This window comes from Thalassophryne amazonica, chromosome 18 (assembly GCF_902500255.1).
Source record: "Thalassophryne amazonica chromosome 18, fThaAma1.1, whole genome shotgun sequence".
Classification (NCBI taxonomy): domain Eukaryota; kingdom Metazoa; phylum Chordata; class Actinopteri; order Batrachoidiformes; family Batrachoididae; genus Thalassophryne; species Thalassophryne amazonica.
In genome coordinates, this window is record NC_047120.1 from 21,886,633 (window position 1) to 21,905,660 (window position 19,028).

The window sequence follows — 19,028 nt, forward strand, 5'->3', positions numbered from 1 at the left end:
GGCCTTTAAACAGTTTCTCATCAGTGTTGCCTGAACAAACAACACTGGTATTTTTTCGAGAGTTAAAACTAGACTGAAGTTCTCTGGTCTGTTTCCAGTCATAACTGTCATCAGTCTCAGTTCCAGAACTGTCTGAACTCCTGCCACTGGTATCTGGTTGTAAATGACTGTTTGGACTTGAGTTGCTGGCTGGTTGTGGTCCTCCATCGTTCTCTCCATCAGCTTCTGGTGTCAGTGTTCTGTGTACAGATGAGCTGCTGGCTATAGGCTCAGCTTCTGTGCTCTCATCACTTCGGCTTTGATGTAGCTGTGATGACTCTGGTTTTTCATCATCATTTTCACTCTTCACAGGATCGGCAGTGAAACCAAACTTGGTGAGATCTGCATCCTCCAGCTGGTGAAGGTGCATGCCCTGCTGACTAATCCACAGCTTCTCATCTTCTTCAATGTCCTCCTGATCAACACTCAGATTCCATTCCTGGTGTTCAGGGAGACTTTCTTCTTTAATCACCAACAATGGCTGCATGTCTGCATAGAAACAAATGAATAATAAAAGTTAGAACAACACATTAAAATAAAGTAGCAGAGTGGTGAGTTTGACCTGATGACAGTAAGTTACTGCACTGATGGAACTAATAAAGTCTAAATGTACATCAGGATTTGTTTTAAATTTCACAAATTTTAATTTATGTCTTTGTCTTCCACAATTGACTATTGTAATGCTTTATTTTCTGGATTGCCACAAAATAGTATCTACAGATGATACAGAATACTGCTGCTCATGTTTGGATCAAAACCAGGAGGTTTGATCACAGCCATTCTGGCTTCCCTTCACTGGCACATGCGCCTTCAAGAGCAGACTTCAAGGTTTTGTTGCTGACATATAAATGGTCTCTAATTGGTCATCAACTCTACCTTATAATAAATTACATTAATTTAATTATTTGGAATGAATGGCACCTCACAGGGGCACCAATTTAATGAAGTGAATAAATAAAGCCTCACAATGTATTATTGGCATCACGGAGAGCACCAAAACTATGTAGCGATAGTATTGTTAAACTCCCAAATTGAATGAAATTGGCCTAGACCTCATTAAATGGGTCACCAAAATAATTAACAATTTTAGGGTTTAATAGTTATTTCATTAGAATAACATCTAATTACCTCAGGGCACCACCTATTTAAAGCATAGGTACTTTAATATAAACAAATCTCAATTAATTAATCAGTCTAAATTTAATTAATCAGTCTCAAATCTGAAAGTGAATTTGACGATATGATTGACCAAGGGTTTCCTTCTGAACACAAAATGAACCACGGCAGAAATATTTACATTTAATTTACAAATATACAAGGAATGAACAGTTTACTGGCATTTTGAGTGGACAGTGATTAAATAAGTTCATTTATGCAAACAATTTGCTTACTCATGAGACATTGAAAGAAAGTAGTGAGATAAAGCTTAAAGACTGTTTTTTATTTTAAACAAACACAATTGTTCAGACAAAACAAGTGGGACTTCAGCAATACAGTGTAAACAGAATGTACTATGTCCAATGACAAACCATCTAATAAACCATTTAATAATGAGAGGATAAACCTTTCATGATAAGAGAGGCCAAGTCTGGACCAATAAATTTTAAGTATGGGATCCAGGTAGAATAAAATGTATCTGAAGAACCACTGAGCATGCACAAAATATATTCACTCGGGACGCATTCTAAGATTAAATTGTGCCATGACCTCTTTGTGGGAGCAAAGTGTTGTGAAGGTGTAGGAACACAGACCCACAACAGGGGGCGTTAAATGAACGGACAATGGATAAGCCAAACAGTAACAATTTAATGTTGTGAAGTGCACAACGGAATACAGACAAATACAGTTTTGGTACCACAGACAATTATATGTTGAGTGACATGTGGGCAGGCTTGAGGATAGGAGACATCCGTCCTGAACCGAGCCGGATCCCACACGGCCTTCACCACCAACGGATCTGAAGAAAACCGGAGCCGCCAAGTCCTGGATCCCCAGGTGGCCACCGTCTCCAGCTGTCAGACCTGATACTGCTGGCAGAGAACTGAAACAGTTTTGATGAGTGTGAGTTCGCACACTCAGTAATCCCACCGTCTGCGTTCTTTAGGGAGGGAGCACCTCCACCTCCAATCACACACTCGTGCAGCTCCTGTCTAACCACTTATCTGGTTGGGGTGTGAAGTGAAGCCGTCGCTGATCACACCAAACTCCAATCCCACTGATAAGGCAACACCACAGGAAAACGGCTGCAAAGAAGTTCAGACTAGAAGTCAGTGTTTAGTTTAGCTTAGCAGAGAAATTACCTCTTCTCGTAGCTGATTTCTCGGCGGGGAGGTGGAGTTGTAGTCCGGCCTTTATGGTGGTGGTGATGTGGATGAATAACAGCTGGTGCTGATGACGAGTGACAGCTGTCACTCCTGGTTGCTATGACACCCTCTTGTGCTTGAAGGCCGCACTTCAAGCAGGCCGCCATCTGGTGGTGGTGGGCCAGCAGTACCTCCTCTTCAGCGGCCCACACAACACAAAGTCCTTGATCCAGAAATGTAAAATGTTCTTTCTTGCAATAAGAGTCAAAAGACCGAATAGTGGATTACCCTTGGAATTTATATGTGGATATGAAAGACCGAGCAGAGAATACTTGGAATCCAAGGGTATGGCTATTTTAAAAATAGAGAATAAGTCCTTAGCAACATCAAACCAATAATTTTTTATCTTCGAACAAGACCACATACAATGAAAATAATCACCAATTTCGGTCTTACATTTCCAACGTGAAGAGGATGAATCCATCCTATTTTTCAAAAGAGGTGTAACATGTATCCGATGCAAGAGTCTAAACTGAATTGACTTGGTTCGATTACAGATGGATATTCTAGCAGCCTTTTTCCATATTTCACACCAGAGTTCAGGATCTATCAAAATGCCCATATCCCTTTCCCATGCCATTTTTACCAAAACTGAAGTATAGGGAATAGTGGAAAGTATAGCTTTGTAAAATACAGAGACAGATTTTTTACCACCATGAAGAAGTATTGCATTCTCAACAGTAGACATCTCATTATTTAATAGTGTTGTGTCGCGAGTGATAAAATGTCTAACTTGCAAGTTTCTGAAAAAATCTGATCTGTGTAGTCCAAATTTTAGCTGGGCTTGATTAAAAGACAATAAGCATTGATTCTCAAAAAGGTCCCCTAGTTTTGGGATGCCTTTCTCAATCCAAAATTTGAAACCCAGATCCCTACAGCCGGGTAAAAAAAAAAAAATCAGGATTATCCAAAATTGGAGTGAGAGGAGAGGTATGCTCATGGCTACCCTCTATTTTGCGAACCATTTTCCAAGCTTTAACAGTATTTAATGAAATGGGATTAGTACATATATTTCTGATAGGACTGTTTATAAGAAGGAGATTCCAGAGAGGACAACTACACTGAGAAGATTCAACATCAATCCATACTGAGGTGGGAATATTCTTAAACCAATGTGTAATTGTAAGCAAGTGCACTGCTAACTGATAATGTCTAAAGTTAGGCATATCAAGACCCCCATCTGAACATGGTTTTTGGAGTTTAGACATTTTTAATCTAGGTTTTCTTTTACTCCAGATAAAAGAGCTCAGCCAACCTTCAAGCAATTTCATTACCTTTTTCGTTAATAATAGAGGTATCATCTGCATAGGGTAAAGTAACCTGGGTAAAATATACATTTTAATAAGGGAAATCCTGCCAAGCCAAGATAAGGGCAGAGGAGCCCACCTATCTAAATCTGCTTTTATGGCATCCAGGAGACATGGGTAATTAGCTTTATATAACAAATCAAATAATGGTGTTACAGTTATCCGCAGGTAAAGTATCCAGACGGTGACCATCGGAAAGGAAAATGACAAGACAGTTGTTGAACTGATGATAAAGATCCAAGAGGCATGGCTTCTGATTTAGAAAAGTTAATTTTATAACCTGAAAACTCACTAAACAAAGCTATGGTGTCAATTAGATTCAAAATAGAAAGCTGAGGATTAGACATAAAAATCAGCACATCATCTGCGTAGAGTGAGATTTTGTGTTCCCTGTCACTCACAGAGATGCCTGAAATTAATTTATTGTCTGATTGCTTGTGCTAATGGCTCAATGGCCAGATTGAAAAGCAGAGGACTTAAAGGATCGCCCTGCCTGTTTCCTCAGAAAAGAGGAAAACTATTAGATTTTAAACCATTTGTAATGACGGCTGCAGACAGGGAATTATACAGAATCTGAAACCAATGAAGAAAATTACTACCAAAGCCAAACCTAGTGAGGACAAAAAAATAAATATGACCATTCTACACGATCAAACGCTTTTTCAGCATCTAAAGAAATCACTAAAGCTGGGTCAGGAGAGCCTCTGAATAATTGAATGATATTAAGTAGACGTCTCATATTATCACAGGAGTGACGTCCTTTGATAAAGCCAGTCTGATCTTCACAAACATCAGGAAGCACCTTTCCCAAATGTAATGCCAAAATTTTAGAAAATAGTTTTAAATCTGAATTAAGTAAAGAAATGGGTCTGTAGGAAGTACATTCTTCAGGGTCTTTACCCTTCTTAAGAATAAGAGAGATGTTTGCCTCTCTTAAAGAAGGAGGAAGGATACCTGTTGTGAATGAATGGTCCTACATGGCTAATAAGGGGTCTATAATAGTATCAGCAAATGTTTTATAATAGTCATAACCATATCCATCTGGCCCTGGGGCTTTCCCTGACGGCATAGATTTCAGTGCTGTAAGAGCCTCCTCTCTTGTAATTGGGGCATTCAGACTCTGTTTCTGGGCCTCAGTAATCTGTGGAAGTGTAATATCAGAAAAAAAGAATGCATGTGATCTAACGTATTGTGAGGTTGCTCAGACAGATACAAATTTGAATAAAAAGCAAATTCTGCATTAATAGATTTTGTATCTAAATACCTAGACCCATCTAAACCACTGACAGAGACAAACTGAGCTGCTGATCGCTTTTTAACAAGACTTGCAAGGTATTTACCAGGTTTATCTCCAGATTCATAGAGCTTTTGCTTCGCAAGTTTTAGAGAGTATTCTGCTTTTTCAGTTAGAGTATTCAGTGCAGCCCTTGAAGCTAAAATTTCTTGTAATAGGTCAGGGCTAGGAGAAGCTATATGTCTCTTCTCCATATCAGTCAATCTACATTGGAGATGGTTAATATGTTCATTTCTTTGTTGCTTCCTGGATGCCATAAATGAAATAATGAGTCCCCTACAGTAAGCCTTACAGGTTGAATTGAGGGGTTTTCAGTAGACTTGGAATTAATGTCCAAGAAAATCTTTAATTCGGAAGTTAGATAAGAAATAAAACGGTTATCTTTCAGAAAAAAAGAGGGAAATCTCCAAAATTTGGACATAGGAAAGTTATTAGCAATATTGTAAGTCATAAATACAGGAGCATGATCAGAAAGTATAATATTTCCGATAGAGCATGCCACAACTCGACCAATATTTACAGAAGGAACAAAAAAGTAATCAAGTCTAGAATAACTTTTATGAGGGGAAGAAAAAAATGTAAACTCCAAGTCTGTAGGATGTAAGCATCTCCAAACATCAGAGTAACCCATATTTTGACTTAAAGAGAAAAGCATCTTGGCCTGTTTGGACAGAGACAACCCATTCGCTGGGAGCCTATCAATGTAGGGATCGAGAATGCAATTAAAATCACCAGCAATTATTAAATGATCAGATGTCAGAGTTACAAAGTCTAAAAAAAACTTTTGAAAGAAAGTCAGGTGAATATCCAAGAGGACAATATAATTTAAAAGTGAAATACTCTGGCCAAAAAGTGTCCCTGTGACCCTTACAAAGTGTCCTAAATTATCTTTTATACAATCTGAAGCAGTGAAAGGTAATTTTTTGCTGACTAAAATAGCGGTCCCTCTAGAATAAGAAGAATAAGTAGCTAAAATCTGACCAACCCAGCTTTTACAAAATATAGCTGTATCCTTATTTTTAAAATGAGTTTCTTGAAGAAATGCAATAGAGATATCCTCCCTCCTTAGAAAAGAATAAACCGCTGCTCTCTTGGCAGATTTCTGTAAGCCCCTCACATTCCAAGAACAAAATTTTACATTTATATTTGACCTGGTCATAAATAAAAAAATAAAACGTACCAATATTGACATAACACACATGTCAAAAATAGGAAGAAAAAAAATGTCAAATACTAAATGAACCAGATGAAAAATGTCCCACAACTGAGCAACAAATGAACCATAGAACAAAAACAATAAACAAACAAGAGATAGTGGGGTCTTTCCCTAAAATAATAGGGATAACACTACCATAACTTACCATTAGTCTCAAGCAGAATATAGCATTGTTTACAAATGTAGCTAGCTACGTCACATGGCTTAAGCAATAGAATGTAGACAAATCACTATATAAAGCCTAAACACAGACTATACGGCACATAAATACTTTTATCTGTCAGTCAGCAAGTTTAGGAATGCAACAACCTCCTCTGGGGACGTACATTTCTTCTTCGTGTTGTTATGAGATACTTGTAACGTGGCTGGAAAGTACATACCGTAGGATATTCCTCGCTCTCGTAGCTTACGTTTGACAACATCAAATGCCTTTCGCTTCTTCACGATGGATGCAGAGAAATCATTATAGAAGAAAAGACGAGATCTGTTGAAAACAAGAGTGCCGCGCTGGCTCGCCCTGCGCACTGCCTCCATCACTCATTTGTCTTGAAATACGTGGAAGCGTAACAGCAACGACCGGGGATGGTTTCCAGCTGGTGGGTCTGGCCCAGGTGCCCGGTGAGCTCTCTCCAGCCGAATCCGTCCTGTATCCATTGGTATGTTGAGAAACTGGGGTAGCCAGGACACCAAGAAATGGTAAATGGACTGCATTTATATAGCGCTTTTCCATCTGTATCAGACCCTCAAAGCACTTTATAATAATGCCTCACATTCACCCCGATGTCAGGGTGCTGCCATACAAGGCGCTCACTACACACCGGGAGCAATAGGGGGATTAAAGGCCTTGCCCAAGGGCCCTTAGTGATTTTCCAGTCAGGCGGAGATGTTAACCCATGATTTCTGGACTCAAGCCCAACACCTTAACCACTAGACCATCACGTCCCCTGGTTGACCGGTTGAATCGTCTCAGTGCCTTCAGCCAGACCAACCAGTCTAATATTCAGACGTCTGGTGTAGTTTTCGGCCATATCTGCCTTCTCAGACAAAACACAGACTTGCCGCTCCAAAGCTCCAATCCTCGCTTCATATGTCAACACCGTATCTTCAGAGGCTAATATCCTAGCCTCCACCTCATCAAGCCGTGTGTTTGCGGCTTTAATATCTTCGGAATGCTGATGAACAGTTTCTGACAATGGACCAAGCTTATCGTCAATCACTTTAGTTACGTTTGCAGTCATAATCTCAAAGGCCTTGGCCATGGCAGGGTCGAGGTTAGCATCGACTGTGCTAGCATCGAGGTGAGAAGGCCCTTCGCCATGTTGAGTTGAGTCATCCCGCGAGGGCGCATTGTTTGCATCTTTTGCCCTCCTAGGTTTCCCCATATCGTCAAAAGATTGTGGCCAAAATGTTTCCAAGGACATAACCCGTGTTATCCAGAAAAAACCGGGAGGTAGCTGAACGGATTGTCAGGATATTAGAAGAAATGTAGCCATGTGGCAGGGAGCCTCTACCAAAACGCTGCTTTCACCTCGCCGCCATGACGTGACCCCCAAAGCTTAAAGACTTTAAACAAATCTGATTAGAATTTAGTGATGAAATTTGAAGCCAATTATTATTAATAAAATTATAACAAATATATGAATATGTTTAAAAAGAAGCCACTCTGCATCCATTGACAACAAAACCTTTTTTCTGGAACCTTTAACTGGGTTACTTAGCTGATCCGTTGAAGAGATGGTTCGGATGAACCGTCCATCCGTCATTGATGGCTTAGGCTGTTTGCAGCGTGAGCTCACTTGGGTCAGGGGTTAAACCAGCGTTTGGCCTATTAGCAAAATTTAAAAAGTGGTTTGGAGGTTGACGTCTCCACATTCAGTATGCAGAATTGAGCTGATTTTGTTCTACGTCCGCTTAATTAGGTCATGTGACTTTTGACGCGAGGGCGTGTCATTCGACTCCAGAGGTCACAGCGCTCACAACATACTCGTCATGATTGCTCCACCTGTATTAAAACCACCCCACCCAAAGCACAATTTCCTTGGTTCAATGATTACCTACAGTGGGGTAAAAAAGTATTTAGTCAACCCCTGATTGTGCAGGTTCTCCTATTTAGAAAGATGAGAGGTCTGTAATTCTCATCATAGGTACACTTCAACTATGACAGACAAAATGAGAAAAAAAAAATCCAGAAAATCACATTGTAGCATTTTTCAAGAATTTAATTGTAAACCATGGTGGAAAATAAGTATTTTGTCACCCACAAACAAGCAAGATTTCTGGCTCTCACAGACCTCTAACTTCTTCTTTAAGAAGCTCTTCTGTCCTCCACCTGTATTAATGGCATCTGTTGGAACTCGTTATCTGTATAAAAGACACCTATCCACAGCCTCAGACAGACTCCAAACTCAACCATGGCCAAGACCAAAGAGCTGTCAAAGGACACCAGGAAGAAAATTGTAGATGTGCACCAGGCTGGGAAGAGTGAATCTACAATAGTCAAGCAGGTTGGTGTGAATAAATCAACTGTGGGAGCAATTGTAAGAAAACTGAAGACATACAAGTCCAGTGATAATCTCCCTCGATCTGGGGCTCCATGCAAGATGTCATCCCGTAGGGTCAAAATTATCATGAGAACAGTGAACAAAAATCCCAGAACTACACGGAGGGACCTGATGAATGACCTGCAGAGAGGTGGGACCAAAGTAACAAAGGCTACACACTACGCAGAAAGGGACTCAAATCCTGCAGTGTCAGGCATGTCCCTCTGCTTAAGCCAGTACATGTCCAGGCCCGTCTGAAGTTTGCCAGAGAGCATATGGGTGATCCAGAACATAGATGAACATAGATGAAACCAAAATACAACATTTTAGTACAAACAACTCGTCACGTTTGGAGGACAAAGAATGCTGAGTTGCATTCCAAGAACACCATACGTACTGTGAAGCATAGGGGGTGAAAAGATCATGCTTTGGGGCTGTTTTTCTGCAAAAGGGACAGGACAACTGATCTGTGTTAAGGGAAGAATGAACGTGGCCATGTATCGTGAGATTTTAAGCCAAAACCTCCTTCCATCAGTGAGAGCATTGAAGATGCAACGTGGCTGGGTCTTTCAGCATGAAAATTATCCTAAACACACTGCTTGGGCAACGAAGGAGTGGCTCCGTAAAAAGCATTTCAAGGTCCTGGAGTGAGCCAAGCCAATCTCCAGACCTCAACACCATAGAAAATTTGTTGAGGGAATTGAAAGTCCGTGTTGCCCAGCGACAGCCTCAAAACATCACTGCTCTAGAGATCTGCATGGAGGAATGGGCCAAAATACCAGCTACAGTGTGAGGAAACCTGGTGAAGACTTACAGGAAACATTTTGATCTCTGTCATTACCAACAAAGATTATGTTGCAAAGTATTGAGTTGAACTTTTATTATTGACCAAATACTTATTTTCCACCATAATTTACAAATAAATTAATTAAAAATCCTACAATGTGATTTTCTGGATTTCTTTTCTCATTTTGTCTCTCATAGTTGAAGTGTACCTATGTTGAAAATTACAGACCTCTCTCATCTTTCTAAGTAGGAGAACTTGCACAATCAGGGACTGACTAAATACTTTTTCCCCACTGTGCATGGACTCAAGCATAAGGCTAGAGGTCTAGAACAAAAATGGAGCAGTTCAAAACTAGAAGTATTCCACGTCATGTGGAGTGATGCTATTCTGGACTATAAGCATGTACGACTGGTGGCTGCAAAGCGTGGCTATTATTCTGATCTGATCAACAACAACAACAAAAAAAAGACATAATCCAAAGTTCCTGTTCGACACAGTGGCAACACTTATTCATGGACAACCACCTGTAATTTACTTAATTTCCTTCTAAGATTTTTTTAGATTACCTCACGAAGAAAATACAACCCCTGGCAAAAATTATGGAATCACCAGCCTCGGAGGATGTTCATTCAGTTGTTTAATTTTGTAGAAAAAAAAAAAAGCAGATCACAGACATGACACAAAAATAAAGTCATTTCAAATGGCAACTTTGTGGCTTTAAGAAACACTATAAGAAATCAGGAAAGAAATTGTGGCAGTCAGTAACGGTTACTTTTTTAAACCAAGCAGAGGGAAAAAATATGGAATTCTGAGGAAAAAATTATGGAATCATGAAAAACAAAAGAACACTCCAACACATCACTAGTATTTTGTTGCACCACCTCTGGCTTTTATAACAGCTTGCAGTCTCTGAGGCATGGACTTAATGAGTGAAACAGTACTCTTCATCAATCTGGCTCCAACTTTCTCTGATTGCTGTTGCCAGATCAGCTTTGCAGGTTGGAGCCTTGTCATGGACCATTTTGTTCAACTTCCACCAAAGATTTTCAATTGGATTAAGATCCGGACTATTTGCAGGCCATGACATTGACCCTATGTGTCTTTTTGCAAGGAATGTTTTCACAGTTTTTGCTCTATGGCAAGATGCATTATCATCTTGAGAAATGATTTCATCATCCCCAAACATCCTTCCAATTGATGAGATAAGAAAAGTGTCCAAAATATCAACGTAAACTTGTGCATTTATTGATGATGTAATGACAGCCATCTCCCCAGTGCCTTTACCTGACATGCAGCCCCATATCATCAATGACTGTGGAAATATACATGTTCTCTTCAGGCAGTCATCTATATAAATCTTATTGGAACGGCACCAAACAAAAGGTCCTGCATCATCACCTTGCCCAATGCAGATTTGAGATTCATCACTGAATATGACTTTCATCCAGTCATCCACAGTCCACGATTGCTTTTCCTTAGCCCATTGTAACCTTGTTTTTTTCTGTTTAGGTGTTAATGGTGGCTTTCATTTAGCTTTTCTGTATGTAAATCCCATTTCCTTTAGGCGGTTTCTTACAGTTCGGTCACAGACGTTGAGTCCAGTTTCCTCCCATTCGTTCCTTATTTGTTTTGTTGTGCATTTTCGATTTTTGAGACATATTGCTTTAAGTTTTCTGTCTTGACACTTTGATGTCTTCCTTGGTCTACCAGTATGTTTGCCTTTAACAACCTTCCCATGTTGTTTGTATTTGGTCCAGAGTTTAGACACAGCTGACTGTGAACAACCAACATCTTTTGCAACATTGCGTGATGATTTACCCTCTTTTAAGAGTTTGAAAATCCTCTCCTTTGTTTCAATTGACATCTCTCGTGTTGGAGCCATGATTCATGTCAGTCCACTTGGTGCAACAGCTCTCCAAGGTGTGATCACTCCTTTTTAGATGCAGACTAATGAGCAGATCTGATTTGATGCAGGTGTTAGTTTTGGGAATGAAAATTTACAGGGTGATTCCATAATTTATTCCTCAGAATTGGAGTGAGTCCATATTTTTTTTCCCTCTGCTTGGTCTAAAAAAGTAACCGTTACTGACTGCAACAATTTTTTTTCTTGATTTCTTATAGTGTTTCTTAATGCCAGGAAGTTGCCATTTGAAATGTCTTTAGTTTTGTATCATGTCTGTGATCTGATTTTTTTCTACAAAATTAAACAACTGAATGAACATCCTCCGAGGCCGGTGATTCCATAATTTTTGCCAGGGGTTGTAGATGACACAGTTAAATATATAGAATAGAACGCTGTTGTTTACTTCTGACTTTCCGTGCATGCGCACAGACTGGTAAGTAGAAAATGCCAGAATCCAATCAGATGTGGTGAAAAAATGCATGGGAACATGACTTCAGACTACATGTCAACTCTTGATCCCGAAGATCCAAATTGACAGTGAAACATTAAATCTTGGAGATGACGTCCATGAATGCGTTCAAGTTGTTGTTGATATCCGTCTGTGTCTTTCCACTGTATCGTCCCGTCTTTGTGGGGTGAGTGCAGTGCAGCAGCAGGGCGTGTCTTGAAGTTGAGGGACTTTTTAAACACAGTCCATAAAAACACATTCCTGCACAGTGCGGCCAGTGTGTGCAACCGTTTGTCAGGCTGCAGTTCACTTGTGGTGACACAGTCATTACATGCAGCAGTTCAGCGTGTGCACCTAGTGTAAGATTGAAAAAAAATGAAGGAAGAAAAACAACTAATGTGGACCCAAAGGTTTGTCTGAGATGAAAAAAATGATTATATATATATATACCGTATTTTCCGGACTATAAGTCGCACTTTTTTTTACATGTTTTGGCCTGGGGTGCGACCTATACTCCGGTGCGACTTATAGTCCGGAAAATACGGTATATATATATATATATATATATATATATATATATATATATATATATATATATATATATATATATATATATAGGGCTGCAGCTATCAAATATTTTTGGAATTGAGCAGTCTATCAATTATTTTATCGATTAATCGGATAAAAAAGTACTTTTGTATTTTTAAACAATATCAGTAGTGGCAGGGCTCTCCCTAAGCAATGGCACAATGTCGCTGTGCCATCATGCAGATTTTTAAGTTTAGGATGTTCCCTTTCTCTCTATTTAGGTAATTATTTTTTCACATTATGAGGAGTTTTGGAGCTTTGCCAAACCATAAGCCCAGGCGCTCTGTGAAATCTTCAGTCTGCGGACAGAACATTCTTTTTTTTTTTTTCTTATTCCACATTTCATTCGCACTTTTTATTGCTGTGATTTATTCAGTGTTTAGTGTATATTTCTACATTCCGTACAGAGCAGCTCAAACCAAAGTCAAATTCCTTGTTTTCTGTGGATACTTGGCGAATAACAAAGCCATTGAAAAACAGCTGTGGGGTGCAACATTTTCACAACAGCTGCACTGATAAATTAACTCTACAGCCTGTTGATAAAAACTCTTATCAAATCTGAATATAGGCTTTTTTTTTTAATAATTAAACATGATTAATTTAAAGAACGCTTCCTTTTGCTTCAGCTGCAGAGATGGAGAGCAGCCAGTGGAGCAAATCACGTTTAAAAAACAAATTATATATATATATATATATATATATATATATATATATATATATATATATATATATATATATGACTGCTTCACTTTAAATGTTTAATAAGTCCGTTTCAGATAATCAGCACAGACTCTCTTAAAAGGTTTTATTTTACTCAGCATGTGGCTTTGTAAACTTTTAGCATCGCCTGCTACATTGATTAGTTGGTTACATTAGTTATGGGCATGCTCTATGTTCTTCTCGGTTTTTTGTGGGAGTGTTACAGTGCCACCTACAGGCCTGGTGTATGTACTACAGCTTTAAACGAAGCTTCGAGGCAAAGAATTTGCCTCAAACATTTTTTGTAATCGAATTATTTGAATTACTCGATTAATCGTTTCAGCCCTTATATATATATATATATATATATATATATATATATATATATATATATATATATATATATATATATATATATATATATATATATATATATATATATATATATATATATATATACTCAGCAAAAATATAAACGCAACACTTTTGGTTTTGCTCCCATTTTGTATGAGATGAACTCAAAGATCTAAAACTTTTTCCACATACACAATATCACCATTTCCCTCAAATATTGTTCACAAACCAGTCTAAATCTGTGATAGTGAGCACTTCTCCTTTGCTGAGATAATCCATGCCACCTCACAGGTGTGCCATACCAAGATGCTGATTAGACACCATGATTAGTGCACAGGTGTGCCTTAGACTGCCCACAATAACAGGCCACTCTGAAAGGTGCAGTTTTGTTTTATTGGCGGGGGATACCAGTCAGTATCTGGTGTGACCACCATTTGCCTCATGCAGTGCAACACATCTCCTTTGCATCATCCGTGAAGAGAACACCTCTCCAACGTGCCAAATGCCAGCGAATGTGAGCATTTGCCCACTCAAGTCGGTTACGACGACGAACTGGAGTCAGGTCGAGACCCCGATGAGGACGACGAGCATGCAGATGAGCTTCCCTGAGATGGTTTCTGACAGTTTGTGCAGAAATTCTTTGGTTATGCAAACCGATTGTTTCAGCAGCTGTCCGAGTGGCTGGTCTCAGACGATCTTGGAAGTGAACATGCTGGATGTGGAGGTCCTGGGCTGGTGTGGTTACACGTGGTCTGCGGTTGTGAGGCTGGTTGGATGTACTGCCAAATTCTCTGAAACGCCTTTGGAGATGGCTTATGGCAGAAAAATGAACATTCAATACACAAGCAACAGCTCTGGTTGACATTCCTGCTGTCAGCATGCCAATTGCACGCTCCCTCAAATCTTGCGACATCTGTGGCATTGTGCTGTGTGATAAAACTGCACCTTTCAGAGTGGCCTTTTATTGTGGGCAGTCTAAGGCACACCTGTGCACTAATCATGGTGTCTAATCAGCATCTTGGTATGGCACACCTGTGAGGTGGGATGGATTACCTCAGCAAAGGAGAAGTGCTCACTATCGCAGATTTAGACTGGTTTGTGAACAATATTTGAGGGAAATGGTGATATTGTGTATGTGGAAAAAGTTTTAGATCTTTGAGTTCATGTCATACAAAATGGGAGCAAAACCAAAAGTGTTGCGTTTATATTTTTGTTGAGTGTATATATATACACACACACACACATACACACTGTTTACATACACAAGTGTGGATCACGTAACTTCCCAAAAAATAAAATAAAACGCCCTGAGCAAAACACAAGATCCACAAACACAAAACCAACGCATCCATAATAATTTCAGGTCTCTTACACACACACACACACACACACACACACACATATATATTTATGGTGACTGAGGGCACCAAGGGGGCGGTCACTGGGGCCCTCAGGTTGAAAGCGTACATGCATGAACACACACACACACACACGCGTGCAGTCAGCCTTATATAATAAATCATGACCTGCTCACTGTAGCCCTTATTTTCACCATTCACATGGTACTCGGGTTAGGTAGCAAGCATCACACGACTTATTACATAGTAGCGGCTGGCTAGGGTGCACTTTAATTACAATCCGTACATGCCAGCACGCACCGTGTGCCAGTTAAAGCGTGCATTTTTTCAATGTACCTGCTGTGTACGGCATGACAGAGCATTACAGTGATATGACATGCTATCACCTTTTATCATCATTCACGAGTCTCATGAATGTCAGGAATTGCTCTGTGAAAATTAATGATAACATGCACACAGTGCAATACAACTTACTATACCTTAACTAAAGTGACATGAAATATACAATGGCATGGCTAAAATTCATCTCTATTACTGTCCATACAACAGGTAACACAGCTGACAAGATGCCAGTCCTGCTGCTGGTAACTTGGTTTCCTCACTCTTGGGCGATATTATCCAAACCCTCTGAATGTTTGAAAGCTACATTAAGGTCCTAACAACAGAAATGTAACTAAATTCAACAAATAACTTACTTAAATATGGAATTCAAGAGCAAATGCCACTCCCACATACACAATGTATTTCTATAGACCGTTTCACAGATACCTCCATTTTGGATTTGGCGCAGTGCACGCTGGGATTGCTTGAGGACATCCCACATCGTTTGCCAATTCAAACGTGTTGTAGAAGTTGTTATTTTCGGGTGTGATCTGGTAATTCAGTGATTAAAACCCTGCTGAATCTAATCATCGTACTCATTTGTCATGACAGTGTGTGTCTGAGCCTGAGAGTATAATGGGTGGGAGTGATTTTTTTTTTTTTTTTTTTTTTTTTTTTTTTTTTTTTTTTTTTTTAAATTGAAGCAGCAAGTCCAAAATGTATTCATCAACCTCTGTCAAAGCCATTTAAAGATGTCAATCATAACTCACTTGCCTGATGATTCAAGACCAGGACCCATGTCCGCCGTTTCACAGTGTGCAGTTATTAGTTCCCCCTTAACGTGCCATTTTCCGTGGGGCAGCACACGGTCCTTTGGCGTGGACTGGACCATTAATATCTCCTAGTTCACAAAGTGAAGCTATGTCCATGTACAACCCCAATCCCAATGAAGTTGGGACAATCTGTAAAAGGTAAATAAAAACAGAATGCAATGATTTGCAAATCCTATTCAACCTATATTCAACTGAATACACCCCGAAGACAAGACATTTAATTTCTGAAAGTTCTCTGTTCTCTCACGACGTCCTGGGTCAACAGAGGCTTAAATTTGGAGGTTTTCAGCTTGAAACAGGATGATGACATCGCCTCGGAGCGCTGCGCGACGTCCCGCTCCGTGGGAAGTCCTTACAGTGATAGAAACAATCCAAAATCTCTCATCAGCCGTTAAAATTTTCACCGAAAACCAGCCGAATTTATTGAATGGTGTCCACTCGGATGTGCCTCACAGTTTTTGAAAAAATTTTGATCAAGCACAGCGCCAGTCTCAGCAACTTCTCACAATGAAAATCCGACGAGGGGGCTGGACCACTCCTTCCACAAGGCGTGCTCACAGGCGAATGACGTCACCGACAGGCGTGAAAAACCTCATGCATGCGCACGAGGGTTCAAGCTTGGCTAATGTAATCACACGTGATTCAAATCCATATAGTTTTTTTAAAAAAATAAAACTGTCGGTTTCTTTTCTAATGGACCTCATATATATATATATATATATATATATATATATATATATATATATATTTTTTTTTTTTTTTTTGCGCAGGTTATGCGTCTGTGTTCATATTGTGCTGCCTTCTTGAGCAGGTCACTCTTGAAAAATATTTTTTTTTAATCTCAATGAGGCTTTTACCTGGTTAAATAAAGGATATAATAAATATATATATTTAAATAAAACCTACCAGGCTGAGGAGCTGAAAAGTAGTCGTGTTCTGTCGTCGCAGCTTGAGCTACCATGTTCACTTCATCCTCACACAGCAGGCAGCTAGTCCACAATCAGAGTAAAGCGATCGTCACGTTCTAAGCTCTCACCCATTTCTTTTGGAGACTTTTGTGACTTGGGAAGGAGTGAAAACTGAGGTACAGCTGTGTTTATTCGTTGGAACTGCAGAGCGGCACGGAGCAGCGACACCGTGAAGCCGCTTCTGCCGTTGACAACGGACCGTAAGTTCGGATGCACAGCTAACTGTTACTTCCGCATTAGAATCCCAGAAACGTGAAAATCCTCCCCCTTGTGAAGAGACCCATCCAATATGGCGGCGACCCTGGATTACGTTGCAGCAAGTCATGAGGCGTCTACGTATATGTCTATGCGTGAAATGGTCTGTTGGGCCACAATGGAAACAAATGCATTTGTCGCTTTGTGTGTGTGTTACCCTGTATTTTAATGTATTCTTGTTTTTACATTATTATATAAATCAAATCGAATCCCCTCTCACTAACGCACAGCGTTCTGGTCTTGAGATCGTGGTAGAAGTTCACCGCGGCCTCGGAGGTCTTTAGCCAACGGAGCTAAACTAATGCTAACAGGCCGGCCAGCCGACCAGACACTAAACTCATCTGGAGTGTCCGTGATATCCAACTCCACTGAACTCAGAACTGGTCTAACTTACGGACACGGCTCTTTTAGAGGACCACCCTGTGTGACAACATCGCAAAGGTTACTAAGAAAAGAACAAGTGAGGAGCGAAAGTTAGCACAAGCTAAGCGCTAACGAGAAGCTATCCACTCCTATGATTCACACAGCAGCAAATTAATGAGCTAAACTCTGTAGCTGTTGGATTTAAAGACTAACAAAAGTAATGCACAGGTAACAAAGATAAAAGAGACGATTTCAACCTTGGAATCAGTAGAAGAGCGTAGAGAAGTCAGGTGTTGTGCCAAAGTAGTTCTCCCCGTTCGTATCCACTGGGGCGGGAACACGCAGTCACTCAGTGCAGCGCCGAGAAATGATCTCCCCCCGCTCCCAGACAAAATAACAACATTGGTTGGTCAATACATGACGTTAAAAAACGTTTCATAATCTTTTGACGACTTTTTAATGCATGCGTGTCTTCACGTCGATTACACGCGCACAGCACAGAAACAGTCCAACAACACGCCGTTAGACCTTTAATTTATATATATATAAAACACCACGCTTTAAGATGTTTATAACCGCACCACTGTCAAGATAATTTAATGATTTTCATTCCTTCTCCAGTTCAGTTGGTTTATTCGAGATTAGAATATGAACATTTATAAACTGTACACTCTTATACTTGTCTGTGACTTTTTCCGTTTTAAATAAAAGATAAGCAGACAAACGTGATGTGGGTGATGGGTTGTTTGGTTTACAAGAAATAAAATTCAGCTTTTACACTATTAAAAAAATCTAGTTTTTATAGAAAAATTCTGGCAGCTGTGGTTGCCGGGGGAATTCTGTCAAAATTACAATGAATATGTAAATGGTTTTACACATACATACGAGGTCTGTCCATAAAGTATAGGTCCTTTTTATTTTTTCAAAAACTATATGGATTTCATTCATATGTTTTTACGTCAGACATGCTTGAACCCTCGTGCGCATGCGTGAGTTTTTCCACACCTGTCGGTGACGTCATTCGCCTGTGAGCACTCCTTGTGGGAGGAGTCGTCCAGCCCCTCGTCGGAATTCCTTTGTCTGAGAAGTTGCTGAGAGACTGGCGCTTTGTTTGATCAAAATTTTTTCTAAACCTGTGAGACACATCGAAGTGGACATGGTTCGAAAAATTAAGCTGGTTTTCAGTGAAAATTTTAACGGCTGATGAGAGATTTTGAGGTGACACTGTCGTTTTAAGGACTTCCCACAGTGCGAGACGTCGCGCTGCGCTCTCAGGCGCCGTCATCAGCCTGTTTCAAGCTGAAAACCTCCACATTTCAGGCTCTATTGATCCAGTACGTCGTGAGAGAACAGAGAAGTTTCAGAAGAAGTCGGTTTCAGCATTTTATCCGG

The 19,028-nt window shown here is 39.9% G+C and overlaps 1 long non-coding RNA gene across 1 annotated transcript; it reads right to left on the minus strand.

The window, feature by feature from the left end:
* Positions 1–287: 287 nt before the first annotated feature.
* LOC117531227 lies at positions 288–18,008 on the minus strand. Its single transcript, XR_004566574.1, has 3 exons — positions 17,894–18,008; positions 15,988–16,179; positions 288–528 (listed from the first exon to the last, which is right to left on the minus strand). It is a non-coding gene; the product is annotated as an uncharacterized LOC117531227 (long non-coding RNA).
* Between the last annotated feature and the right edge of the window lie 1,020 nt (positions 18,009–19,028).